Source organism: Peromyscus eremicus, chromosome X (genome assembly GCF_949786415.1).
Source record: "Peromyscus eremicus chromosome X, PerEre_H2_v1, whole genome shotgun sequence".
In the NCBI taxonomy this organism is placed as follows: Eukaryota; Metazoa; Chordata; class Mammalia; order Rodentia; family Cricetidae; genus Peromyscus; species Peromyscus eremicus.
In genome coordinates, this window is record NC_081439.1 from 55671632 (window position 1) to 55683856 (window position 12225).

At 39.1% G+C, this 12225-nt stretch overlaps 1 protein-coding gene across 1 annotated transcript in view; it reads right to left on the reverse strand.

Moving 5' to 3' along the window:
- Positions 1–12225, reverse strand: part of Tex11 (testis expressed 11) — a 277802-nt gene that overhangs the window by 217930 nt on the left and 47647 nt on the right. The window lies entirely within an intron of this gene.

Consider the following 12225-nt stretch of genomic DNA (forward strand, 5'->3'; position numbering starts at 1 on the left):
AAGCTACGAGCCACCACCAGAAGAAACAAGATGTGAAAATACCAGTAAGCCACGGCCATGTGGCAACTTATAGATTAACAGAAATGGGTTAAGTTATAAGAGCTAGCTAGTGAGAATCCTGCCATAGGCCATACAATTGATAATTAATATAAAACCTCTGAATGATATTTTATAAGTGGCTGTGGGACCTCGGTGCCAGGTGGTACAGGAGAAACCTTTAGGCTACATATGTGTAATAAAATTATATATTATACATATATATATATATATATATATATATATATATATATATATGAAATCTAAACGGAGTCACCAAGACAATGCCCCAATTAGACATCTTATGCCAACAAGTGAAACTTCTAGTGACAGGAACAGGTTATATCTACTTGAGTCATTGGCCAAAGGAATTCCATGGAAGCCCTTAAACAACTCAGGCCATTTCCAAGGCTATTGGTTACTCTCCACAAACTGATGGTATGGGCCTATTGCTGAAGACAACACTTACATATCTCACTGAACTGGTGCCTAACTAGAAAAGACCAAGTCCAGAATTGCAGACAGAAGTTTTCCTGTGTCCTGTAGCCACTCAAGCTCAAGTAATCACACAAGGCTTATAGTAATTACAAATTGTTTGGCCTATGGCTCAGGCTTCTTGCTAGCTAGCTCTTACAACTTAACTCAACCCATTCCTATTAATTTATATTTTGCCATGTGGCTTTGTGGCATCACCTGTTTCTTACATCTTGCTTCTCCTAGCGGGAGCTTGAATCATCTCCCCCTGAATCCACCTTTTTTCTCTCTCTCTATCCCTCTTGGACTTCCCGCCTGGCTACATCCTGCATTGCCACAGGCCAATGCAGCTTTATTTATTAACCAATGAGAGCAACACATATTCGCAGCCTACAGAAAGACATCCCACAGCACAGAATAGTATAAAGCCTTTGTCAGGTATACTTCAGACAGGAGATTAAGATTTCTAGAATATATTTTTAAAGGCTGAAAAATTAAACACCAAAAACCAAATCTTTCAATCAATAAATGACCTAATAACACAGAGACAGTCCACAAAAGAAGAAATACAACTGGCCAATAAATGTTTTTAGAAGTATTCAACACCCTTAGTCATCAAGGATTCCATCTCATCTCAGTCAAAGTAACTAACACAATAAAACAAATGACAACAAACACTAGAAAGGATGTTGGAAAAGAGGAACCCTTATTCACTGCTCAATGGGAGTGTAAATTAGTACAGCAGGAATGGAAGATAGTATGGAGGTTTCTCAAAATAATTAAATAGAAATACCACATGACCCAGTTATCCTGCTCCTGAGAAAGTACTCAAAATCATGTACATTCATGTTTATTGCTATACTGTTCACAAGACTTTAAAAAATGGGGGCCAGCAAGAAGGTTCGGTGGGTTAAGGCACCTGTCACCAATCTTGTTGGCCTAAATCCAATCCCTGAACTTACTCTTGCAGGTTGTCCTCTGACCTCCACATGCACATGGTGGCATGTGGAACACACACACAATAATTGTGAATTTAAAAAATGGAACAAGCCTAGATGTCAATCAACAGATAGACAGATAAAGAAAATGGGGTACCTATATACAATGGAATTTTATTCATACATCAAGAAAAATGAAATCATGACATTTGCAGGAAAATAGATAGAACTAGAAATTCTTTTTTTTTAATTGTCTGTTCTTTATTGTTCTTTATTGTTCTTTATTTTTTTTTCCTTTTTACATCTCAACCAAAGCTTTCCTCCCTCCCCTCTTCCCAGGCCCCCAACCTCCTTTATTCCTACCTCCCAACTCATCCACTCATCCTCCATTGATTCTCTTCAGATACAGGCAGGCATCCCATGGATATCAGTCAGCCATGTTATAGCAAGGTAACTGCCTGCTCTTGTAAAAGCTGAGTCAACTTTGTCACAGAAGTCACAATGTGCATTGGGGATGCAGATATAAGCGCCAAGCTTAATATAGTTGACTCTGCCATAAATAGATGACCTCAGAAATTATAACTAAAATAATTTGTGTTTCAGAATGTGTGTTCATATCAGCATTATTCGTAATAGCAAGAACCTGGAAACAACCTAGATGTCCCTCAACTGAAGAATGGATAAAGAAAATATGGCACATATACACAATAGAGTACTACTCAGCAGTAAAAAACAATGATATCATGAAATTTGCAGGCAAATCGATGGATCTAGAAAATACCATCTTGAGTGAGGTAACCCAGACTCAGAAGGACAAACATAGTATGTACTCACTCATAAGTGGATACTAAATGGGAGGGAAGGGATGGCCAGACTGCAACCCACAACTCCAGAGAGGCTAGCTAACAGGAAAAGACTCTAGGAGGGACACATGGATGACCCTGTGAAGGAGAAGTGGATGAGATCTACATGAGTGGACTTGGGGGCGGGGGTGGATGGCAGAACTAGAAATTCTTATATCAAGCAAAACAAGCCAAACATAGAAAGAAAAAATGCTGCATGATTTCTTTCATATGTGAACCCTATGCTTTAATATATATATATATATATGTGTGTGTGTGTGTGTGTGTGTGTGTGTGTGTGTATGTGTGTGTAAGTATGTTAACATATGATATATGTGTATTATAAAGATAGAAAGGAGACTATGAGATGAAGGAAAAGATCTTGTGAGAAAAAATATACTACATGTGCCATAAAAGCAGACAGGGAGCTATTGAAGGGATGAAGGGGACCAAGAGGAAGAGGACAGGGGATGAGGAAGGAGTATGGAGAAGAAAATCAACAAGAACAAAGAACATATGAAAATTCAACAATGAAACCCATTACCTTGTATGCTAATTTTAAAAACTAATTAAGGACTGAAGAGATGATACAGCTGATAAAATGCTTACCACATAACAATAAAGACCTGAGTTTGGATCCCCAAAACCCACATATGAAGCCAGGCATAGCAGCACATATCTGTAATCATAACATTGGAGGAGTAGAGACATCTGACATCAACCTCTGGCCTCCATATGCCTGTACATGTACCCACAAATATACACACATGAAGATACACACATAAAAAATAAATAAAGCAAAATAAAATCAAAAGCACATTTTAAAGTATCATAGAAAACAAAGAAAGTTATTATATAATGCTGAAGTGTCAATTGATTGGGGAGATATAAAAACTGTAAATATATGTGCACCATAAATGGGGTACCTAAACATATAAAATAAATACTAAAGGTTCAAAGGGGTTAAAAAGATTGCAATATAATAATAGCAAACATCAATATCCTACTTTCCCAATGAGTAGATCTCCCAGACAGAAAATTAATAAGGAAACTTTAGACTTGATCAGCATTTTGTATCAAGTGGATCCAAACAATACAAAACATTCCACCCACCCTAAAACAAAGGAATTCATATTCTTAAGTTCTCATGGAATATTCCCTAGTATACATATGTTAAGGCACAAAATAAGCCTTACTAAATTTAAAGTTGAAATCACATCAAGTATCCTTTCTATTCATGATGATATGAAACTAGAAATTACTATCAAGAGGAATTTTAGAAAAATTGCAAAGAGATGGAAATTAACCATGCTCCTGCATAGTCAATGAAGAAAATGAAAGAGAAGTTTCAAAGGTTTTGAGATGGGGCTGGGGAAGATTGTTTAGTGGATAAAGTGCTTGCCACACAAGCAAAAAGACTGGAGTTTGGATCCCTGAAACCCACATAAGTGCCAGGAAGATTTGAGAGTGCACATATAATTTAGGTGCTTTAAAAAGCAGAGACTGGATCATCAGAACAAGCTGGAAAGCTAGACTAGTCTAGTCCTATCTGCAAGCACTCGGTTCAATTGAGAAATCTTGCCTCAATAAATAAGGTGGAGAACAATCAAGGAAGATACCAAATGTCAATCTTAGGTAGCCTCCACATATGCACACCTACATGTGCAGATCACACATACATACACATACAAAAAACATTATGAGACAAAGAAAAGTGGAAATCAAACATGCCAAAACATACAGGCTAAAGAAAGCAGTTACAAAGCACATATATAATCTCAGAACTCAGGAGGAAGGCTGAGACAGAAATATTACTGATTCAAGGCAGGCTTTGGCTACATAGTAAGTAAGACCTATTTCAAAAGAAGAAAGTAATCATTTGCCAGGCATGGTGGTATATACCTGCAACCCTGGTACTTGACAGGCTGAAGAAGGAAGACCTCACATTTGAGACCATTCTAAACTACATAGTGAGTTCTATGAAAGGTCAGTCTGGAATACATAGAGAGATCTTGTCTTCAAAACAAACAAAAAATTCTCCCCTAGAAAAAGCTCCTAAATCAAAGTTGGCAGAAGGAAGGAAATAATGAAGATCAGGGTAGAAGTAAATAAAACTGAGGCTACAAAAATAATTTAAAAGACCAATAAAGAGTTGGTTTGTCAAAAATATACAAATCAATATACTTTTACCTAAACTTCAAAAAAATAAGAGAACACCCAAATCATAAAATAAGAAATGAAAGAATGGACATTACAACTGTTACCACAAAAATAAAATGCATCATGAGACCATTCTGAACAATTACATACCAACAAGTTGCAGTCTATAAGAAATGGTTAGCTCTTCAACATATTCAAATCCACCTGCATTGAAATGTAATAAAAAGGAAATGTAAACACAGTAAGGAGACTGGATCAGTGATAAAAAGTGTTCCATCAATGAAAAACTCAAAATATTATGGCTTCACTGCTCAGCCTTAACAAAAACTTTTAAAGGAATAAAATACTGCTCAAACTCTTTCAAAAACTAAAAAAAGATGAGATACAGCTAAACTCTTCTTATAAGGCTAGTATTACCCTGATACCAAAACCAGACAAGGAAATAAAAAATTAAGGAGAGGAGGTAAAGGAGAAGGGAAAGAGGAAGAGGAAAAGAAGAAATAAGAGGAGATTATTGCAGGTCAATAACTTTATACACATGAATACAAAGAAAATGAAATTAGTATTGAAAAAATACAGGAACTCCTATGTTCCCAGACATAAAAACAACTCAACTCTATTGACAAGTGAACGGATAAAGAAAATGTCAAACAATATATATGATAGGATGTATAAAAAGAAGGAAATTCTCTCATTTGCCACAACACTGATGAACGTGAAGGCCATCATATTAAGTAAAATAAGCCAAACACTGAGAGATGAATACTGCAAGTTCTCACTCAGATGTAGATTTGAAAACAGTAAACCTTAAAGAAACAAATAACTGAATGATAGAGTTATCAGGGGATGTGGGAGATATGGGGAGATATTGCTCAGAGGGTATGATGTTTCAGTTATGCAGGATGACTAGGTTCTCAAGATTTCATTTACAGCTTGGTGACTAAGTGTTAATAAATTACATTTTATATGTGAAATTTGTTGAGAGACAATCTTCAATGTTCTCACCAGGAAAGGGGAGATAACAATATAAGTAGATAGATTTGCTAACTAGCTGGGTCACTGTGAAAATTTCACTATATCATGTATATGTAAAATACGAACTGATTTTGATAAATTATCATTTGTATAAAAATGAGTGTTTTGAAAAGTGGGCAGAGCAAGATGACAGCTGAGTATGATCTTCCAGCAGTTGTCTCACTCAGACACGATTTCAGTGATTGATAACGCACCAAACTCATCTTTAGAAGATCTAAAGAAGTCAGGCAAGTACCCATGGACAGACTTTCTGGGAAAGCCCTACTCTCAACAATAGACATGCAGCACCACTCATCTATCAAGCTGCTATTCAGTCCAGCATTGCTTGTGATTTGTTGCATCTTGGGCACATGTCCAACACTGAAGTAGGCAGCTTTCTTGATGCTATATTTGTTTTGGCAGGCTGTGGGTGTTGTACATGACATTATTGTGGCATTAGTCACATGCATGACATAGAAGGCTGATGCTGATCTCTTGACAGAGAAAGGTAAAATCCTGCGTTGCCCAAACCAAATCCCTATGATTATGAACAAGGCATCTGATCTACTCTGAGCAAGAGGAAGAGGTTGGGGGATTTGTTGAACTAACCCTGTGGAGTTATAGGATTTATGCTGAACAACACACCAATTACAGATTTGGGACAAACTTGGACTTAGATTGCACTCTAATACTGTTAGTGATAACACACCAACATCAGGGAACTTGTACATAGCATATCTAGTGCTGAAAGAGTGAAAGTTACCATAAACTCAGAAGCAATAAACAGACTGCTTAGAATTTCTGGAAAACATACACACAAAGTCAGTTTACATAATTTCAAAGCTCAGATGATGCTACACAAATATCAAATGTTTCCAGAAAAACAAGATCCTACCTAAGGGTTAAGACAATACACTAAAATCTGACTAGATAATAACTAGTATGTACAGACTCTAGGATGAATAATTTAAAACAGATGCTTTAAGGAAATTCACTGAGCTTCAAAAGGAAGGAAGAAAGGAAGGAAGGAAGGAAGGAGAGAGAGAGAGAGAGAGAGAGAGAGAGAGAGAGAGAGAGAGAGAGAGAGAGAGAAAGGAAGGAAGGAGGAAGGAAGGAAGGAAGGAAGGAAGGAAGGAAGGAAGGAAGGAAGGAAGGAAGGAAGGCAGGCCACAACTCTGGTGGAAGCTCCCTGTTCCACCAGAGGTCATGCAGGCAGCCAGAATCCCAGATAAGCCTCCCTCCCTTGGACTACCATCACTCCCTCAGTGCCTGTCCAGTCTATGTCTCCAGGTAGGCTGCCCCCACAAACCACTCCCACTCTCTCAGTGCCCATCCACCCTATCCCCAAATGTCCCTACCCTCCTTGTCGTGGTATCCCACACTCCAGCTCCTGTGGAGGCCCCCTGCTTGACCAGAGGCCACGCCAGACACTAGAACTCCAGGTAGTCCACTCACCTGTGCACTGTCCCCACTCAATGCCTGTCCAACTACCCCAAATCGCCCAACCCCTCCCTATCACCATATCTGGGCCACTAACTCCAGCCGAGGACCCCCGGCTGGACCAGAGGCCACACCAGTCACCAGAACTCCAACCCCCAAGTCGGTAAGAAACCCCCTGTTCAACCAGAGGTCATCCCAGCCATCAGAAACCCAGCCCCCAACTTTGGTGGGGACTACAGGCCACTCAACAGAAACCAAGGAACAAAAACACCCATACAACAAAAACAAACTCAAAAATTGGCACCTATACATATAATCAACCCAAACCCAGATGCCTAGACACCAGCGTAAGGACACAATCAACAACAGTCAGCACAATATGTTACCACCAAAGCCTAGTTATCCTACATAGTTTCAACATAGCTAAAGCACAGAAAATGACTGTAAAACCATTATGAAGATGATAGAAGTCCTTAAAGAGCAAATAAATGAATCCCTTAAAAAAAGTGAGGAAAAGACAAAAAAAAATGGAGGAAATTAATAAACCCATTAAAGAAAGCCAGAAAAAAACTAACAAACAGCTGAAGGAAACAAATAAAATTGTAGTGGATTGAACAGGAATGGCCCCCATAGACTCATGTGTTTGAATGCTTGGACCATAGGGAGTGGCACTATTAGGAGGTGTGGCCTTGTTGGAGGAAGTGTCTCACTGTGGAGGTGGGCTTTGAGATTTCATGGCTCAAGCTATATACAGTGTGGAAGACAATCTCCTTCTGCTGCCTGCAGATCAAGATGTAGAACTCCCAGCACCTTCTCCAGCATCATATCTGCCTGCACATCACCCTGCTTCCCACCATGATGATAATGGACTAAACCTCTGAAACTGTAAGCCAGCCCCAATTAACTGTTTTCCTTTATAAGAGTTGCCATGGTCATGGTGTCTCTTCATAGCAATAGAAACCCTAAGACACTGTCCAAGACCTGAAAATGGAAATAGAAGCAATAAAGAAAACACAGACTGAGGGGATTCTAGAAATAGAAAATCTAGGTAAGTGAACAGGAATTTCAGACGCAAGCATCACCAACAGAATACGAAAGATGAAAGAAAGAATCTCAGGTGTTGATGATACAATAGAAGAAATGGATAGATACATTGATCAAAGAAAATATTAAATCTAAAAACTTCCTGACATAGAACATCCAGGAAATCTGGGACACTATGAAAAAACCAAACCTAAGAATAATAGGAATAGAAGGAGAAGATTCCCAGCTCAAAGGCCTAGAAAATATTTTCAACAAAATCATAGAAGAAAAGTTTCCTAACCCAAAGAAGGACATACCTATAAAGGTACATCAAATAGATCCGACCAGATAGAAAGTCCCCTTCCCACATAATAATCAAAACACTAAACATACAGAACAAAGAATAGTAAAAGCTGCAAGGGAAAAAGGCTGGGTAACATAAAAAGGCAGACCTATTAGAATTATACCTGACTTCTCAATGGAGACTCTAAAAGCCAGAAGGGCCTGGACAGATGTCTTGTAGACTCTAAGAGACCACAGATGCCAGCCCAGGCTACTATACCCAGCAAAAATTTCAATCATCATAGACGGAGAAAACAAGATAATCCATGATAAAGTCGAATTTAAACAGTATCTATCCACAAACGCAGCCCTACAGAAGGTACTAGAAAGAAAACTCCAACCCAAAGAGGTTAGCTACATCCACAAAAATATAGGCAATAAATAATCACACACCAGCAAAACCAAAAGAAGGGAAGCGTGTACATGCGAACACACACAACAACAACAACAACAACAACAAAATAACAGGAATTAACAATCATTAGTCATTGATATCTCTCAATATTGATGTACTCAACTCTCCAATAAAAAGACACACACTAACAGAATGGATTTGAAAATAGGGTCCCATCCTTCTGCTGCATACAAAAAACACACCTCAACATCAAAATACACACTTACCTCAGAGTAAAGGGTTGGAAAAAGTGTTTCCAAGCAAATGGACTTAATAAATAAGCTGCTGTAGCCATTCTAAAATCTAACAAAATAGACTTCAAACCAAAATTAATCAGAAGAGATAGGGAAGGACACTTCATACTCATCAAAGGAAAAATCCACCAATATGATCTTTCAATTCTTAGCATCTATGCTCCAAACACAAGGGTGCCCAGGTTTGTAAAGGAAACACTACTAAAGCTTAAATCACACATCAATCCCCACACATTATAAGGGAGACTTCAATACCCCACTCTCACCAATGGGTGGAAATGGAAATGGTACCATTCACTATCTCCGCTAGTGACCCACTAGTAAAACTTTACATTCCTATTCTTGCAACCTCATGTTTTTCTGGCCTAAACTCTTTGTTGCAAAGTGGGGAGTGGTTCTGCCAAAGAGGCACAACCACCATTCTACTGAACTAGGAACTAGGATTTCCCCCATGGTCTTTGGGCTCCTGATGCCCTTGAGTCAACTGGCTAAGAAACGATTTACAGTTTTAGCAAGGGCGATTGATCTAGACCACCACAAAAGAGGTAAGGGAGATCATGTCTGAAGTTCTGGAAATCCTCAAAGCATCTCTTGGTGTTCTGTGATCATGTCCTGTGATTAAGGGCAACAGAAATCTTTAACAATCTGTGATGGTTTGAAAGAAAATGGCCCCCAAAGGGAGTGACACTATTAGGAGGTGTGGCCTTGTTGGAGTAGGTTTGGCTTTGTTGGAGGAAGTGTGTCAATGTGGAAGCAGGCTTTGAGGTGTCATATATGCTCAAGCCTCACCCAATGTTGCCTTCTGTTAAGATGTAGCCAGCACCATGTCTGCCTGCACACCATCATACTCCCAGCCACCATGCTCACTGCCATGATAAGAGACTAAACCTCTGAAACTGTAAGCTGCCACCTTAATTAACTGTTGTCCTTTATAAGATTTGCCATGGTCATGGTGTCTCTTCACAGCAATAGAGACCCTAAGACAAAACTCAACTGAGGCAAAATGGCATATGGAATGGAGGCGTGAGTCACCTTTCCAGGCAATGAACCAAGACCTACTGAGATACTGAAGAGAGAAGGAAAAGACAATGGATAGTAGAAGGTAGTTATAAATACCAGATAAGGCCACATGGCTAGCTACCAAAATGAGGATTGTATTTTCCTTGAGTGTTTCATCCTCTTTTGTTAAAATGTTTGTGTGTGTGTGTGTGTGTGTGTGTGTGTGTGTGTGTATTAAGCAGACATTTGTGAATTTTTTCTTCTCTCTTTTAACATCAAGATGGCATTTCTTATGTAATAATACTTTTATTGTTCATTTTGATATTGTAATTTAATTACATAATTTCTCCCTTCCCTTTCCTCCTTCCAAATACCCCCATACACCCCTCCCCATTCTCCTTCAAATTCATGGCCTCTTTTTCATTTTTTTGCATATATACATACATATTTGTATATACACATATATTCATAAATATAATCTTTTGAGTTCATATAATGTTACTTATATGTACATTTTCAGGGATGACCACTTGGCATCTTTACCATTTGTCCTAGTTACTTTTCCACTGGTATAATGAAACACCATGACCAAGAAAACTTATAAATGAAAGTACTTAATTTGGCTTATGATTTTATAAGGTTAGAGTCTAAGATAGCAGAGAAAAGGAAGAGCTAAGAACTCACATGTTGATCCCCAAACACAAGTTAGAGAGAGAGTATCTGGAATCTCAAGAGTCTTTTGAAACTTCAAAGCCCGCCCCCAGTGACACACCTCCTTCAACAAAGCCACACCTCCTAATCCTTCCCAAACAGTTATACAAACTAGAGACCAAGTATTAAAATATATGACTCTATGGGGCTGTGGTGGTTTGAATGAGAATCACCCCCATAAGCTCATATATTTGAATGTTTGGTTCCCAGTTGGTGAACTATTTAGGAAGGATTAGTAGGTGTGGCCTTGGAGGAGGTGTGTCACTGGGGGTTGGCTTTGAGGTTTTAATGGCCCATGTCTACCTGTCTCTCTCTCTCTCTCTCTCTCTCTCTCTCTCTCTCTCTCTCTCTCTCTCTCTCTCTCTCCCTCCCCTTAACCCCATCTCAGTCTCGGTTTTCATCTCTGCCTCAATCTCCACCTCAATCTGTCTCCTGCCTGCAGATCAGGATGTAAGTCTTCAACTACTTCTCCCACACTGTGCCTGCCTGCTGCCATGCTCCCCACCATGATGATCATAGACTAACCCTTCGAAACTGTTAGCAGGCCCCCAATTAAATGTTTTCTTTCATAAGTTGCCTTGGTCATAGTGTCTCTTCACAGAAATAGAATAGTAACTAAGGTGGGGGCTATTCTCATTCAAACCACCACATCATTCAATATAACATCAATAATATCAGTAGTTAAGTGTTATTAAATCTATATTGCCAGCCCGGGCGGTGGTGGCGCACGCCTTTAATCCCAGCACTCGGGAGGCAGAGCCAGGTGGATCTCTGTGAGTTCGAGGCCAGCCTGGGCTACCAAGTGAGTTCCAGGAAAGGCGCAAAGCTACACAGAGAAACCCTGTCTCGAAAAACAAAAAGAAAAAAATCTATATTGCCATGTTTAAGTTATAGGATATTAAGAAACTAGTCATCCCTCAAGGGGATTTTTCATCTATTCTGGGAGTAGAATAGTGTATCTTCAGTTAGATGTGAGATGATTATATCATATTAGGTAGAATTATCACCATGCTATTGTCTTCATTTGGAAATCAAACATTACATAAAAATAGATGGTTGGGTATTAAGTTGGCAAGGGGTAGACCTGTGATGGCTAATTTTGGTTGTTAACCTGACTGGATCTGCCTCTATCTGGGGCTGGGCAAGCATTTCCAGGAAAGAATAATTGAAGGAAGAATAGTCGTCCTGAGAGTGGGTTGCACATTCTGGCTAAAGCACAGACAGTGATGAGGTCCTGGGAAAAAAGCACTGCTGCTGGCCTCCCTGCCTCTGCTTCTTGCTAGTGAGTGCATCTAACTCAGCTGCTGCAGCAATTCTTTGCTGACATCACAATCCACCTTCTTCAGGTTCCACTGTGAACTGAAGGCTAGTGACTCGCTCAGGAATCTTCAATGCCTTTGACACCAGATTAAATTGCTGAGGCACCTAGCTTCAGGGAATGAACAGCAACCAGGTTCTTTGCCTCTCCAATGTGCAGAGAGACATTATTGGTTATAAGTCATTATAATAAATTCCCTTTGTAACATATATACTTTCTATCAGTTCCATTCTAGAGAATTCTGAATAACACATGTTAAAGAAGCAAATAAATTTGGCAT